This window comes from Bubalus kerabau, chromosome 6 (assembly GCF_029407905.1).
Source record: "Bubalus kerabau isolate K-KA32 ecotype Philippines breed swamp buffalo chromosome 6, PCC_UOA_SB_1v2, whole genome shotgun sequence".
In the NCBI taxonomy this organism is placed as follows: Eukaryota; Metazoa; Chordata; class Mammalia; order Artiodactyla; family Bovidae; genus Bubalus; species Bubalus kerabau.
The window spans coordinates 106,127,367-106,143,514 of NC_073629.1; the positions used below are offsets into that span (position 1 = coordinate 106,127,367).

General features: G+C 51.4%; 1 protein-coding gene and 1 long non-coding RNA gene across 3 annotated transcripts in view; one reads left to right on the forward strand and one right to left on the reverse strand.

Moving 5' to 3' along the window:
• Positions 1-8,086: 8,086 nt before the first annotated feature.
• LOC129655614 (uncharacterized) lies at positions 8,087-9,602 on the reverse strand. The gene is made up of 2 exons (XR_008716058.1): positions 9,199-9,602; positions 8,087-9,108 (listed from the first exon to the last, which is right to left on the reverse strand). It is a non-coding gene; the product is annotated as an uncharacterized LOC129655614 (long non-coding RNA).
• A 253-nt stretch (positions 9,603-9,855) lies between these two features.
• The window catches only part of RIMS3 (regulating synaptic membrane exocytosis 3), a 39,201-nt gene continuing 32,908 nt past the window's right edge, over positions 9,856-16,148 (forward strand). For both annotated transcript variants that reach the window (XM_055586239.1, XM_055586238.1), the window contains exon 1: positions 9,856-10,009. The gene's annotated coding sequence lies outside the window, so the exon portion shown is untranslated. The remainder of the gene's footprint in view (positions 10,010-16,148) is intronic.

Genomic DNA, 16,148 nt, shown 5'->3' on the forward strand with positions numbered 1-16,148 from the left:
AAAGGGGGAAATGGAGAAATGAGATAGTCAACCGATGTCCCGTACATGTGTCCCTTTAGGTGCCGAAATTAGTTGTAAGTTTCAATTGCATTTGTGCCAGTCATTTGCCTGTTTGCTCTGAGCTCCGGTCTAGACTCTTTCATGTTCTTCTTTGTACTGAAGAGTGCCAGGCCCTGAAGGGCCCTGAAAACTACATTTCCCAGTCTCCTCTTGCTAGCTGACTTCTGGTCAGATTCAGTCAGTGGGAAGTACAGGTGGGAAACTGTATGGCTGGAGATGGGATGGCTGGAGGAGATGTGAACATTTTCTCTTTGTATCCACTGGAGACTCTAGCAGCAGCTGGTGATTATGGGTTGAGAGGCCTTCAGTATTTCCAAAAGTATCAGTGGTATTGGAGAGGTGGCTCTAGGCTCCAGTGACCCCTGGCAGTTCTGCCGGCAGCATCATTTCAAAAGCAATAACCCGGTAGCATCAGTAGCACTTCTGGCTCTAGTAGCACCCTTCCAGTTGCTCCTCCAGATCTAGGGGTGGTAGAGGCTTCCTGCAGCCACTAATCTCTAGTCTTCTCCACCTTACCCTTTTGCTCCCTCAAGCCAACCAGTTCTCTGAAATAAACTACCTCTGTTTGAATTCCAAGCACCTTTTCAGTTTTCTTGTCCTCACCCAGACTGGCATGGTATTGCCCTGCCACTAAGCTGACTGCCATGATGAACTGCCCAGGTGTGCTGTTTGCCGGTGTTGAGCTGGGTGATGCCACAGGCAAGCACATTAAGCTCCCTGCTGGGGCACTGAGGCAGGAGCATGGGGGACCCTTGAGAGAGCACAGAGAAAGTCTCATGCTCCTGCTTCCTCATCTTTCCCTATCAGAACCGTGTGATGGAGAACTTACTGCCTGCCTCCCAAGATAACTGGACTCCATGCTGTGGCTGGAAGGGATGGGCTCTGGAATGATGAGGTGGGAATCGAAAACGAGCACGGTTGGTAGGGGGCCCAACACAGACAGGTCGGGGAAGGGTGTGCCCTGGCCGCCAATGAGGGTTTCGGAAGGGAGGAGGGGTAGGAACTATCCCCTCTGCATCCTCTTTTCCAGAGGAGATGATGGAGGGATAAACCCGCAGTTCTCAACGTTTCCTGTCTTACCCATCCGCAAGTGCTCTGCAATCAAAACAAGAAAACAGACTCTTCCAATGGCATTTATCCTGACTGATACCAGAGGAACTGTTACTGAATCCTTATGTCTTACCTTTACTTCTGTGGGTTCCTGTTGCTATCCAGGCCACCGGGGGGTAGTCAAGTCTCTCTAGGGCCTGGAGAAGTAAGATTGTGGATGACTCCTGGAAGCCTCAAAGGAGCAGCCGTGCCCAAAACACCACTTTTCTCAGAGGTACCTTGCTATGACCAGTAGCATCTTGCAAGATGGTGTTGGGCAAGTCCTACTCAAGTATGATCCATGATTGGAAACCTCCTAAACCCAGTCAGCCACTAATTTTCTCTGTGATCTTGGGCAAATCAAGTTCAATCTCAACGTTTCCATCTGTTTGTTAAAGAGCAGAAAGGGCAGTCCACTGGTTAGGACTCCGAGCTTCCACTGCAGGGGGCGTGGGTTTGCTCCCTGGTCCCACAAGCTGGGTGGTGTGGCAGAAACAAAATTAAAAAGAACAAAGGGATAATTTTTCTAAATTCTTTTAAAATACATTGTTTTAAGGGGATAGATGGCATGGGAGAAATGATAGGTGTTACCTTCTATCCCTCCTTCTTGCCCATCCTCCCTGGGTTTCTGTATCAAATAAGATAACAAGCATGAAAAGGCCCTGAAAAGTACAAAGTCCCATAAAAAGGCAAGAAAGTGTTATTATCAACATAGTCGTTAGAGTAGAGGGATGAAGGCAGGGCACAGGCTGAAAGCCAAACAGCTGGAAGGCAGGAAATCTTAACACCAAAAAAGGAAACTTTCTTTGTTCAAATTCTTCCTGGAGTGGTACTTTCTTTGGCGCAGACCTGGCACTGAAATCCTCTGAATGCTGACACAGCTCCAGGAAAGTGTTCCGGGGACAGGTAGGGCATTCAGCAGCCAAAAGACACTGGAGAAACACCCAGCCTGATTCCTCACTTCTTCTGTGATCCAACGAAGGATGCAACGGAAGGGCGAGGTTCAGATTCAAAGCCAGGTGTGTGCTGGGTTCCTCCTCCAGGCTCCTTAACCAGCCACTAAGACGCTGGGAGGGGTTGGGGGCAGGAGGAGAAGGGGACGACAGAGGATGAGATGGCTGGATGGCCTCACCGACTCAATGGACATGGGTCTGGGTGAACTCCGGGAGATGGTGATGGACAGGGAGGCCTGGTGTGCTGCAGTTCATGGGGTTGCAAAGAGTCGGACACAACTGAGCGACTGAACTGAACTGAAGCTCTCTAGGGACCTAGGGTATCATGGGCATGCTTAACTAATGCTAAACTCAGTGGCCCACAACCTAAAAACCATTCCATGTTATGTTCAAAGGGAACATCCATCTGGGGAGGACCTTAAGGATGGTCTAGGCCAACTGAGGCCCAGTGAGGAGCAGAGACTTGCCAAGATAAGTAGAGTCAGACTCATCAAGTGGCCAGGAACAGTAAACTGACCCCTCTGGCTCACATGTAAAGGAGCTTCTCCAAAGGACTGGCATGCAAACACCAGAGGCAGCTCTAGGACTTACTGCTCACAGCCTCCCGGTCTCCGCACAGCCCTGCTCCTCCCTCCCTCCAGCCAGGCTGCTGCTTACTGCTGGTCCTTGCTCTTCATCTCCACTCAGGGCTTCGCTGGAGCCTGACCTCCCTACCTCACCTCCCTCTGTCACCTGACAATTTCTTTCTGTTCCTTGTTTCAAGAGAGCCTCTAATTGGCCTGTCTCAGATGGCTGTGCTGGGCTATTATTTAAAGGTCACCATCTACTACATGAGATGGTAACCCTTGGCTCAGGGCTGGCCCCCATCTGCTACCTCTAGAGGCCGGAGGGACTATATGGTCTAAACCAGAGCCCCAGCCGGGTTTGTGGTCTGGGCAGCCTTTCTTCAAAGTGGACGTGAGTCTGGCAGGCACCATGCCATCCCTGGAACCATGTGACTCGAGCCCAAGGCTCCAGATTTCCTGCCCAGAACTTTTCCCAGAGGATTTGTCATTTCTTTCCTTGAGTTATGTCACAGATAAGCCTTCATTCCTGCTAAATGTCATCCAGGGGGTTCTTCTTCCTCCTTCATCTCTCCCTCCTACTCCTCTTCCCTGGCCCGAGGAACTTATGATATAATGAAGACAAAGACAGGAAAATAATTAGAAAACATCTCTAAGTATAGGAGTGCTTTAGAAGGAAATATAAACAAAGTCATAATAACGAACACTTACTGAGTTCCCTGAACCAATCACTCCTGATCACTTTACAAACATTTTTCTCATTTAATCTTTACAGCTCTCCTGTGAAGTTGGTACCACATTTGAAACGCATGAAAACAGGCTCAGAGAGTAGTTCGCAGATAATAAACAGCACAGCAGGACTCTGATGCTGAGCCTGCTCTGGCAACCACTGTGTTGTGCGGTCTTCACCATGCTGTTTGAGCACAGAGGACCACCTTGGACTAGGGAGGAGGCAGGGGGAGGACTGTGGAGAGCAGGAGACATCCAGGAGGAGTTGATATCTGAACTGAGCCTTGGAGCAGGATGGGGCGGGGAGGTTGTTGTTCAGTCACCAAGTCACGTCTGACTCTTTGCAACCCCATGGACTGCATGCCAGGCCTCCCTGTCCTTCACTGTCTCCTGGATCTTGCTCAAATTCACATCCATAGAGTCAGTGATGCTATCTAACCATCTCGTCCTCTGTTGTCCCCTTCTTCTCCTGCCTTCAGTCTTTCTCAGCATCAGAGTCTTTTCCAATGAGTCAGCTCTTGGCATCAGGTGGCCAAAGTATTGGAGCTTCAACTTCAGCATCAGTATTTCCAATGAATATTCAGGGGGTGGGGGAGAGTCACTGTAAACAGAAGGATCTACAGTGTGAACAGCACCTTTGTGATCAGGGTGCAGGGCTGGAAGCAGGTTGCATGCCCCTAAGAGCGAGTGCCTCCCTAAATTTGCACCCTGGGCACTTCTCTTGCCCCACCCTCATCCAAGACCTGGCAGGGAGGGTGGAGTTTGGGCAGGAAGAGTTTTGAAGAGAAGGATCCAGAAGAAGGTGAATTCAACACAACCTAAGAGACGCAAGTAGTAGTGTCTGGTTTTCAGCATCTGAAATGGACTCTCAGGGCACATCGGTAGAGTCCAAAGTGGAAAACCCAAGAGGAATGAGAACTGTTAAAATAACCACGCGAACAACCCTCTCTGCCCAGATTCCATCCACACACCTTTCTTCTGCTCACCTTCCACTCTGGTCTTGGATATCACTTCCTCCAGGAAGCATCCCTGGGTCCCCCAGGCTTGCCTTAGGGCACTTGGGTTCCTATTTCAGAATTGCTCTTGGCCTTTCTGTTTCCACACTAGGCTGTGAATTCCCTGAGGACAGGGGTTGGGTCTTCTGACCCTTCCATCTCCAGCAGAGCATGTGGCTCATAGTAGCTGCTCAGTAACAGACAGTCAGATGAAAGAATAACAAACAGCCTCCCAGGGGCCTCTGCCAAGTTCAGGCCATTTTCTCTTTGTCTCTGGAGTACTGCCAACCTCAGCATTAGGAATCCAACATGTGTTGGAACCAGGAGAAACCTTAAAAATCATTTATTTATCTCCTTCCTCCCACCTTTTCCAGATGGGTTGATTGTGGTACAATATTCATGTATTTGTCAACAATTTCAACAATTTCAATCGCCACAATATCTCATCTGAACTCCAGACCTAACCAGATGCTTCTGCAGCTCCTCATTCAGGATACTCCAACGTACCTGATTCTGAACACGTCCAGAACTGGACTCAGCATCTCCCCAACCTGGTCCCCCTCTAGCCTCCCCTACCTAGTAAAGAACATGACCACCATCCCCTGCTGCTAGGGTCACAATCTGGGGAGGTCCCTTGCCACCCCTTATAGCATCCCATCACCAAAGATCAAGGTTAGTAGTTTCTACCGCCTAAATCATAGACTCTCTCCAAGTCCCCTCTGCTGCCTTAGTTTAAATGCCCCATAGCTCTCAATGGATCCCTGTTAAAGTCTCCTAATTAAACCCTCCAAATCTGTTATTTCCTTGTTCCAACCCATGCTTCCTACAGCCAGAAAGATCTTTAAAAAGTGCTAGTTTCATGTAATTCTTTGCTGATATACTTCCAATGGCTCTCCACTTAAATAATAATAATAATAACTCTTATTGTTATTATAGTTAACACATATGGAAAATTTATTATATCCTAGGACCTGTTCTGAGGACTTTACACACAGTGACTCAGTTAATCTTCTTACACAGATGAGAAAACTGAGGCTCAGAGAAGCACCTTCAGGGTTTTTGCATCAACCCTTGACTCTTTGATCTGGTTGACTGCTATTCAAACTTTGGATGGATACCATGGAGAACATTCTAGGACCTCCCTTTCTAGGTCAGGCCTTCCTCTGACTTGTATGCCAGCTTATAATCATTGGACTGATGTCTGCCACCCCAATCGGCTTGAAATTCTATGTCCTTCCCATTGTTGTGGCCTCAGTATTCGACATGTAACAAATGCTTGCTCCGTATTTGTTGAATGAATTGATAAAAAGAGTTTTCTTTTTTCAAATTTTATTGAAGTTTTGTTGACTTATGATATTGTGTTAATTTCTGATATACAGCCGAGTGATTCAGTTGTACATATATATATTCTTTTTCATATTCTTTTCCATTATGTATTAGAGGATATTGAATATAGTTCCTTAAGCTATATAGTAGGACCTCGTTACTTATCCATTTCCATATGTAATAGTGAAAGGGGTGTTCCATAGGAGGGGGAATGTGGTCCGATTTGCTGCAGAAGGATTTCACTTACATGAAAGTCTGCAAGTGGTGAGACCCAGTCACTGGGTTCACCAGCTGGATTCAGGAGTGAGGATGGCCCTTTGGAGGAAGGGAGTGGCCATGAGGGTGGAGAGCAGACAGGGAACTTGGGGAGCATTAGGAGGTAGGCAGGACAGGCCCTGAAATTAATTGGATGGAGGTGAGGACAAGGGTGAGTCAAGATTGACTCCCGCGGTTCCAGTTTAGGCAACCTGCACCTTGACCCCAGATAGGGAACATCTGGGAGGAACAAGGCTGGCTGGATTGGCAGAGCAGGTGGTCCCTAGACCAAATCAACAGAAAACATGGAAAAGCTCTCAAAATCTTTGTGCCCTAACTCCTCTGTGCCCAAACTCTAGCTTGGTCAAGTATATTTGTCCAACCTCATCTCCAGCTATCCCAACAGCTCCTCCCCAAAGTCCCAGTGTTCCTTCTCACAGGAGGCCTGTAAGTTCTGTTCCACTTCTTCACCCTTCCTTGAAACTCGACAAGATTCAGCTTCAAGGACATCTCTGGGATCCCTCCCCACCCCCTCCACCCCTTCCTGGGATTAACATGTTCTCTGATGTTTCCAGGATTCATTGAGTCAGAAATGTTTCTCTGCCTGTCTCTCCTAATGGCTGGTTTTCTCAATTCTAAATTGGCAGCACCTGGGATAAGGCTGGGCTCAAGGTTTAAAAAAAAACAAAACACGTTGTTTTATTGGTTTCTCCAAGGATTTGGCTTTCTTGCATTAAAAGTAGGCCCAGGAGTCAGACCTTGAATCCTGATGGCACCACTTAAGAGACTGGACAAGTCACTTCGTCCAAATTCTATTTCCTCATCTGTCAAATGGAGATGATAATACAGTGGACCCACCTAGAAGAGTTGTTTTAAGGGTCAAAGGAAATAGTCTATGTTAAGTGTTTAGCACAAGGTCTGGAACATTATTAGCTTCCTCAAAAATTTAACTCTTATTTACGTTAAGAAAAAGTCTTCCTGCCTTAACTCTGGGAAACGGCATAAGCGGAATCAAAGGTTGCAGTTCCTGCTATGGCCACACGAGAGAAGTGGTGAGCAGCCTCGGCACAGACTGGCTCCGCTGTGCTAAGGCACCTGCTGTGGACCCAGATGGCCAGGCTGGGATTTCCGGGGCTTCCCGGCCCCTGAACAGGTGGACCCTGGCCAGGGTGCCGTGGGAGGAGCCTTCTCGATGTACTCTGCCTTGACTGTCACTGCCACATCCGTCCCTTCTGCTCATGCCCTTCGCGGCTCGGGGGAGGGGCTGGCAGGCCAGAGGGGCAAGAGAAGAGGGCAACTGGAATGCAGCCCTTCCAGTTTGTATTTCAAGTCTTCCAAACTTGAATATGATTACACTTCTCTATAGAAGTTTTTATAGTTTTATAATTTTTATAGTCAAATTTATCGATGTTTTCCCTTTGGCGTACAGGTTTCATCATGCTTAGAAAAATCTTTTCCATTCCATCCCCCCAGATTGTGAAAACATTCACTTATTTTTCTTCTGGTACATTATGGCATTATTATTTAAATATGGGCTTCACCTGGAATTTATACCCGTGTAGGGTAAGAACACAGCTCTCTCTTATTTTCCCAAATAACTTGCTTGATAGTCCATCTATTTGTTAAAAGGCCTATACTGAATTTCCCCTCATTTTCCTGAAGTGCTACCTTCATCCTACACGGATTTCCCCTGTGTGGTTGTCCATTTCTGCTCTCCATTTTGTTTCACTGATTCCTCTAGGTCTGCTTCAATACCACACTGCTTTGAATACACTGGCTTTAGAATATGGTTTTTGTTTTATTTATTTTTGGCTCTGCTGGGTCTTTGTGGCTGCTCTTGCTTTTCTCTAGTTGTGGTGAGCAGCAGCTACTCTCTAGTTGCGGTGCAAAAGCCTCTCATTGTGGTGGCTTCTCTGCTTTCAGAGCACAGGCTCCAGGGTGAGTGAGCTTTAGAAGCTGCGGCACATGGGCTCAGCAGTTGTGGCTCCCAGGCTCTAGAGCACAGACTTAATAGTTGTTGTGCATGGGCCTAGTTGATCCACAGCATGTGGGGTCTTCCCAGACCAGGGATTGAACCCGTGTCTCCTGCATAGGAAGGTGGATTCTTTACCACTGAGCCACCAGGGGAGCCCCCTGAATATGTTTTAGTATCAGGTAACGTGCAGGAATTCCCTGGAGGTCCAGTGGTTAGGACTGGGCACTTTCACTGCTAAGCATGGCTTCAATCTCCAGTCCAGGAAGTAAGATCCCACAAGCTGCGCTATTCGGAGGGTGGGTGGGGGGAGGGGAAATCAGGTAAGGCAAATCCCTTTTCATTCCTTTTTTCTAGCTTTATTTTTTTGTCCCTGCATGTTTATTCTCCTGTGTGCACTTAAGGATGAACCCCTATCCCTCCCTCTACCCCCTGCCCAATCCTTCTGAAAGCCATTATGGAGCTTTGGGGTCCCTGAAATTATGTAAGAAGTGTACATCTGCACATTTCTCCAGAGGGAGTGTCGAAGTTTTCATCAGATGTGCAAAGGGACCTCAATTCCCAAGGGAGCCACTGGTTTACACGGCTGTGATGGGGCACATGGGAGGAGCACAGAGCAGTCTGGATTCCTCCCATCTCTTCCACATCTTTACAGATTCTGCTCTCCCTGTCCTTCACCTCCACCATCCTCAGGAGGGTTGTTTTTATTAAATAATCCCAGTCATTTTCCTTCCCCCCTCCCCCTCCCCTTTCCATTCCCCAGTCACATTGTAATCCATGCCCTCAGCGGGGAGACTACTTGCTTTGCCTGCCTTCAGGGAACAGGAAGGCAAATAGTAATAATACTGGCGCCTCTGTAAGTCAGTGAATTTAGAACACTGGAGCCCCAAAGTGGAATTGACCAGCTGAGCGATGTTAGGCACAGGAAGATGGGACAGGCACGACTCTACAGCGTCCTTGAGTCCTAGTGCTCGGGGAGCCCACTTGGAAGCTCCAGTTAGGCAGAGGGCAAAGTCCTAGGGCAGGGTTTTTCACCTTTGGCATTAGTGACATTTAGGGTGTCCCGTGCGTTGGTAGATGTCTTGCAGCAACCTTCATTTCTTCTCACTAGATGCCAGTAGCAATCTCAGATATGAAAACCAAAGATGTCTCCAGACACTCTGGAACTGGGGGAGCAGAATTACCCTAAGTTGTAAACCACTGCTCTAGAAGAAGAGGGGAGCGGAGGGTCTCAGGTCAGGACACTACTCTCTTACCCTCTGTCTGAAAGGGACATCGTAAAGTCTTTTTCTTCATAGCAGGCACTTGGGCAAGCCTTCTCTCCTCTCTGGGCTTCAGGTTTTGCATCTGTAAACTGGATTTGAAGTTTGTAGATCATTTCCCCCTTCTCTCATCATCTGACATTCCTGGATCTGGTCCACGGTGTGACAGGGGTATCGTGGTGCCCGTAAGGTCCTGGGAGATCCCCAGAGAGAAGGAAGATGAGAAAGAACAGAAAGACGTAGAGGTGGGGGCGCGGGGAGACAAGCATTAGCAGGAGCGTTCTGGAGAAAAGTAGAGGCTTGGAGTGTCCTCTGACCCCGCCCCTTCGAGGCCTTATTAGTGTAGGTCGCCCCCAACCAGGCAAACCGAGACTCTCCAGATTCCCTTAGGCCCCGCCCACCACCATAGGCCCTGCCCCGCCGGCCCCGCCCCTTCCAATGGCCCGCCCGCCCGCCCGAGGCCCCGCCCCCATCAGGCCCCGCCTCCCTCTTTGCCTCCCGCCAGCCGGGGCTTGGGCTTTGCACCCGGCGGCGGCTGAGAACCGTGGCGGCTGCGGAGCCGGCAGCGCAGGCGGGCGGAGCGGAGGTGTCCGGCCCGGTGGCGGGCGATGCCCCCGTGAGCCTCTCTCGCCGCCCCTCCCCGCCCCGCGCCCCTACCCCTCGGAGTCCGCCGCGCGCCTGGGACCGGGCCGCGCCTACCGCCGGGTCCGCGGGGCGGGGTCCCGGGGCAGCACCTGCCCCGCCTTGCGGAGTCGCTTGGGCCAGGGGAGACCCCTCCCTGTCTGGACCCCGGCCCCACCTCCGGGTAAGTCGATAGGCCTTGCTTGCCTAGGAATGGATGTGGGGAGGGGATGGCGGAGGTCCAGGGGACCACGGGGCGGGGGAAGGGTCTCTGATGGTGAGGCGCCACGTAGGGACTTAAGTGTTCAGGGTCTAGGGCGGGGGTTTCAGGGAGGATGACAGTGGGTGTGATGACTCGGGTAGGGGCTAAGGTTTGAGAAGGGAACATTAGGTGTTGGAGAAGCCCGGAAAATGGAGTAGAGGGCCCCAGAGTCTTGAGTTCTTTGCTGATGCTCGGAGCACCTGGGCCCCTGCTCCTCAACAGCATTGCCTCCCATGGCATTTTTGGAAAGTGCTTAAAATCTATCCTGGAAAGGGAGCTGGCAGGCAGCCTGCCTTTCTTTTTGCTGCCTGTGCCTGGTTGAGAAGCTGGCCACTCTTTCCTCCAATGAGACATCATGGTGGTGCCGAGAGGACCCCCCACCCCCACCCCATATAAAGAAAAGGGGTAATGCCCACTCCAGCCCTAGGGTGGGGAGAGGGGACTCCTGGGAAGCCAGGAAAGGCAGTTGGTTAATCCATGGTGGGGAATCCAGGGTTCAAGGAGGCTTGGCAAGACCCTTGGTGCACAAACTGGGCATCCTCTCATTCAAGAGGAGGGTGTTTTCACCTCCTGGCCCCAGGATGCCTGGACTCATGCCCATATCACCTTCTCTGGACAACCCATCCTGAGAAGGAGGTTTCTTCCCAGTACCCTGGGCCTGGAAACCCAGGGAAGGCCCATAGCCCCCGTGGCCCTGGTTGGGGAGAGCAATGCCTTACTAAGGCCAGAGAACAGGGGTGCTGGCTGCCCTTCCACCTGGGGGCTCTCTGGATGTGGCCCTGTGCGGCTGGGGAGCCTGGATGAAGATCACTGTCCAATTCCAGTCCCAGGGGTGTGGTCTGGATGGAGAGAGGAAGGCTGCCACCCCTTTGGTCCAGTCTTCTGCTCATGGTAACTTAAGTCTGGGGTCCTTGAATTTGGGGCCTGAAGTGGTGGGGCAAGGGCCTTTCTGGACCAGGCCTGGTCACCAAGGGGTTAACTAACCAGCCCCACGGTTGCTGCCAGCCACCAATTAGTCTGTCATCAGGCAGCTGCCAACTATCCCTGGGGACATGTGGGCAGCCTAATGGGGCATTCTCTTGTGGAGGTGAGGCAGGGGGAAGAGGTCTGTGAAACCTGTGCGTAGCCCAAGCTCTGTGCCCTTCGGAGCCTGTTTAGGGCCCACAGACCCCTTCCCCACCCTCTGTCCCGCTGCCTGGCTTAGAGACCTCCAGCCCTGGGGGTTCCATACCTACCCGACCCTCTGCAGGGAATGAAGCCCAGAGTCAGGCAAACTTGGCTTCCAACCCAGGCTCTGCCACTTTCTGGCTATGCGCTACTGAGGAAATCACTTCTCCTCTCTGAGCCTCCTTCAATAAAACATACCCACCTTCTAGATCTGCTGGGAGGAGAAAATGAAATGGTGGATTTGAGCCGCTTAGCACAGAGGCTGGCACTCAGGGGAGCTCAGTAGGTAACTGCTGAACTCCTGAGCAAGCCCAGGGCCAAGGACCCGACGGGACAGGCAGACAGGAGCCCAGGGCTAAGGACTCAGCAGGGACCAAGATCCCATCCCTTGGGGCGTGAGGTCTCAGTGGACCAGGCACTGTCTCTGCCTGAACTCTCCCCTTTCCCTCCCTCCTTGCCCACAGACACTTCTGGTTCTCTGTACATAATTGGATTTTACTGTGCGGAGCCCAGGGCTGAGCTGCTCCTTTCTGGGCGTGCCCTGTCCCTAACCAGGTGCTAAGCTCTGTGAGGTCTGTCAGGGGTCTGGGTGATGCCTGCAGCTGCAACAGCAGCTGGCCCTTTAAGGAGGGAAGAAAACAATTATCTGGCCTGGGCATTGCATCAGCTGGAGGCTGGAGGGTCCCTGGGGAGGAGGGGGCAGGCTGGTGGTTGATTTCATTAGTGCCATGTGAGAACTCTCACCCGGGTCTATCCCACTCCCAGGCTGCAGCCTTGTCTGCCCTGGGCAGCAGCCGAAGCCCAGCCCCACTGACTCCCCCACCCCACCCCACCCCAGGAGCACCACCTCGGAGGACTTTGTATACACCCAAGACATGCAGGGGGAGGTAGGGAAGTGTCTCCCACACTGGCCTTTTTGCTGACTTGGGGTGCAAGAATGCTTCCTTGCTGACAGTTAGGGGTGTCTCCCCTTCTACTGTTTGGCTGACCTGGGGCGTGATTCTCCCCCACTGGCATCTTGTTAACTCAGGGTAGGGGTGCCTTCTGCACGGGCTTCTCACTGACAGTGGAGCTGTATCCTGCCCTGGTGTTTTGCTGACCTGACAAAGGAGCTGTGCTGCCTGGGCTGTGTGTGAACTGAGGCCACAAGTTAGAAACAGTTGCTCTCTGGTTGGAGGTGAGCTGCCTGGGAACAGTGAGTCACAGAGGCAGAGAGGACTCCAGGTTCTTGGGCACCAGAGAGACCTGGGTTCAGGACCCACATCCTCCACTTCAGCCTCTGTTACACTTCAGGACTCAGACGTCTCTGGAAAATATACTGCCCCACCCCATCTAGAAGATGCTTGGTGGATTCAGTGTAACTGGATGAACAGTCCGTAGCCCAGGACTGAGGGACGGAAGGTGCAGGCTATGTGATGATTCTCTTGCCTTTGTAAATTTGGGCTCCTCACACCTTGAGTTCAGGAAGCCTGGACAAGAAAAGGAGGGTTGGGGAGGCGTGGGGGGAAGGGGAGAAAGAGCACAGGGCTCTTCTGCATCTGTCGCAGGACACCTGATGCTCTCAGCTCTGTGTGTCGGGCAGCTCCTGCCTCCATGGGGTGGGCATTCTAGCCGGGAGACGGCCCAGAGCAGGTAATAACACATGTGACATGTGTTGGAAAAAAAGAGATGCAGGGAGGCTAGCATGACAACGAGTCGAGGAGGCAGAGGAGGAGGAAACTGGGTGTGCTAAGGCTTTGATGTTGCGGAAACAGGCCTGGCATGGTGGGGAGGGCAGCAGAGGGGAGGACGGGGAGCAAGGGGGCAGGAGTCAGCACAGTCAGGCCAGACCTCCTGGTCTGTCTAGCAGGACACTAAAGACTTGGGAATTATCCTGAAGCCGATGGCAGCCTCCAAAGATTCTGAAGCAGAAAGGGCAAGGGCTGATTTCCAGAGCGTGCGGGCTGGGGTCTGTGGCCCTCAGGCAGAGCCTTCTCCGGGGTGACCTTCTGCCCTCTCATACCCCTTCCCTGCGCAGCAGCCTGGGTGCCCAGGGGGCAGGTTGTTTATGCGACTCATTCCGGGGGGAAGGAGGCCAGTCCCAGTCCCTTCAGCTCCCTCTCTCTGGGCCTTGTTGACGAAGTTTATCTCTTGGGCCCATGTTCTCCCAACCTCCCTGGGGAACCAGAGCATAAGAGGCAGGGATTTGGCACCAGGCAGGCATATATTCACATCCCAGCTCTGCAGTTCATGGGGGTGGGGAACCTCTGGCAAGGCACACCTGTCTCTGATCTTCAGTATCCTCGGCTATGTTGATGTTATGTATCCATAGGAAGGATAAAATGAAATTCCAGATGGAAATCACAAAACCCTATTGCGATGTCAGTTGGCATTTTAACTCTCTTGCATTGAGGCTGACCCTGAATCCAGGCCAGGCCCTGGGCTGGCAGAGGGTGGGGGCAGGGCTGGATTCACCAGTCTGTGGTTGCACAGAGCAACCCGTGCTTGGAAGAACCCTGCACTTCATTTAATGTTTGGCTGTCACCATCTTGCAATTCTTAATAATTTTGAACAAGGGGGCTTGCTCTTTCATTTAGCCCTGGGCCCTGCGTATTATATGGCCCCACAAACTAGGTTGGAATAGGAAGAGGCAGGGAGCAATGCAGACTGCAAAGAGTCCCCAAATGGAGGAGGTGTGAGGTGGAGGGCATGACTAACTGTCCCAAGGTGGGTGGGATGTTAATAATAGTAACATTTATTTAGTGCTTACTGTGTGCTAGGTTCTCTGCTAAGCACTTGACATCTTCATCTTCAAACAGCCCTATGGAATAGGTAGGAAGATTATTGCCCTTGTATAGATGGTGAGAGTGAGAGTCAGCTTCTTGGCCAAAGTCACACAGCCATCAGGTGACAGATCTGGGGTTCCAGCCCCGGGTTGTCAGATGGGAGAGCACATGCCTGGACCAGGGAGGTCTTCCCCAGGATGAGCCGGGTCTGCAGGGTAACTTGGAGTTTGCCAAGAAGGAAGGAGGTGTGTGGGGAAGGGAGGGCTGTCTCAGCCGGGAAGTGCCTGTGCCTAGAAGTGATACTTGGCTAGGAGAGATGGAACTGAAGCCAGATGCCTCCCAGGGTTGAGAGGTGGCCTTTGGATTTCACAGTTCTGATTTCCCAAGCTCAGAGCTTCTGGTCCCTCTGCTCCTGGGCCCTGCTGTGACCACGATTCCTCATAGCTGTCCTGTACCGCCCACTCTCCCCCTACTCCCGGGTAATCTCCTTGATTTGACTTTAATCTCTTCTGGGCTCAAGACCTGTATGACGACTTCATGGACCACATTTAGATATCTCACCATCAGTCTCAGGTGGAAACTCAGGCCCCAGCTCCGCCTGCTGGCACCTGCTCTGCCTCGTGTCCCCAGCTCGTCTCTGCCACCACCAGCCACCCACTTGCTCAAGCTGGAGAGCTGGAAGTCCTCCTGGACACCTCCCTCTCCTTCACCCCCACATTCCACAGCCAGTCCTTAGCAAGTGCTGTTGGTTCTCCTGACTCCCTCCACATTCCGTCATCTTTCTCTCTGTCCACTGCCCCTCTCCAGCCCAGCCTCGCCTCGGCTCTCAACCTGGACCACAGTGACGGCCTCCTAAACCGGTCTCCTGATGTTTCTGTTCTTGCCCGGCTTCATTTCATGTTTCACACTATAGTCAGAGTGATCTTCAAAAGATAAATGTTTGATTGTGTCATTTCCCTGCTTAAGACCCTTCCAAGATTTCTTGGAATAAAAGCCAGACTGACGTAGTCTGCAAGGCCCTGTGGAATCTGGTCCTCGCCTACCTTTTTGGATCGTCTGTACCATTCGCCCTCTCCCTCGGCTGTTGTCCCCTCATTCTGGAATACCCTCCCCTTCCTTATCTATCTCCTTCAGATAACCAGCTCAAACATAATTTCTGCTGAGAAGCCTAAACCAGAAACTAAACATCAGCCCCCTCCATAGGACCCTGTACTTCTTCACGACACTCATCACACCTGACCCGCTTTTCTTCGTCCCTCTTTCTCGCTAGACTATGGACTCTGTGGGATCAGGAATCTAGTTTTGCCTGGTCCTTGTGCATAGTAGGTAAACAGTGAGTTGTTCTATGAATGAAAGGATTAGATGAATCGTTGCTGCAGCATCCTAACTGGCCTCTCTGCCTCCAGGCTTGCTTTCTCCAGGCCTTTCTCTGTCCAACCCCAGAGCGATCTTCCCAAAACACAGAACTGACCCTGTCACCCACTGCTACTTAAAATACTTCAATAGCTCCCCATTGAGGGCAGGAAGTGCCTTGGCTTTTTAGCATGGGATTCAAAGCCCTTTATGATCTGTACCCCCTCCAGCCTCGTCTCCCCTCTTACCCCCTCCCCACACTTTGAACTCCTGGTCCTCTAACACATCCGGCTGTTCTGTGCCTCTGTGCCTCTGCCCTTGTAGTTCCCTCTGCCCAGAACGCCTCCCCACCTCTGCTTTGTCTCCCTGGAGAACATCCTTCATTCTTCAAAATCAAGCTTAGCTGCTTCTTTTGCTGTGAAGCCTCCCAGGAACCCTCCCAGCCCTTCCTGAGCCAAGTCCCCCACCCCCACCCCCACCTCAGTCATATCTGCACAGAGTCTACATCTTTTCTTCCTTGTCTCCTGTGAAACTGAGCTCTTCCGGTGCAGGCATAGTGATTGTTCATCTTTGTGCCTCCGGATTCCAGCTTCTCCCCTGTCCTTAATTAGGTCTTTGCTTATATACAGAAACCCACTCAAACCAGCCTCAGTAATAAAGAAGGGTTTCTTATGAGGACGCAAGGGGTTCCTGGGAACTGAGGAGTAGGAAAATCATTAGCTTCTAGAAGGTAAGACCTGTTGGCCAAGAGAAATTGAAGGAACTGATTTCTGTGC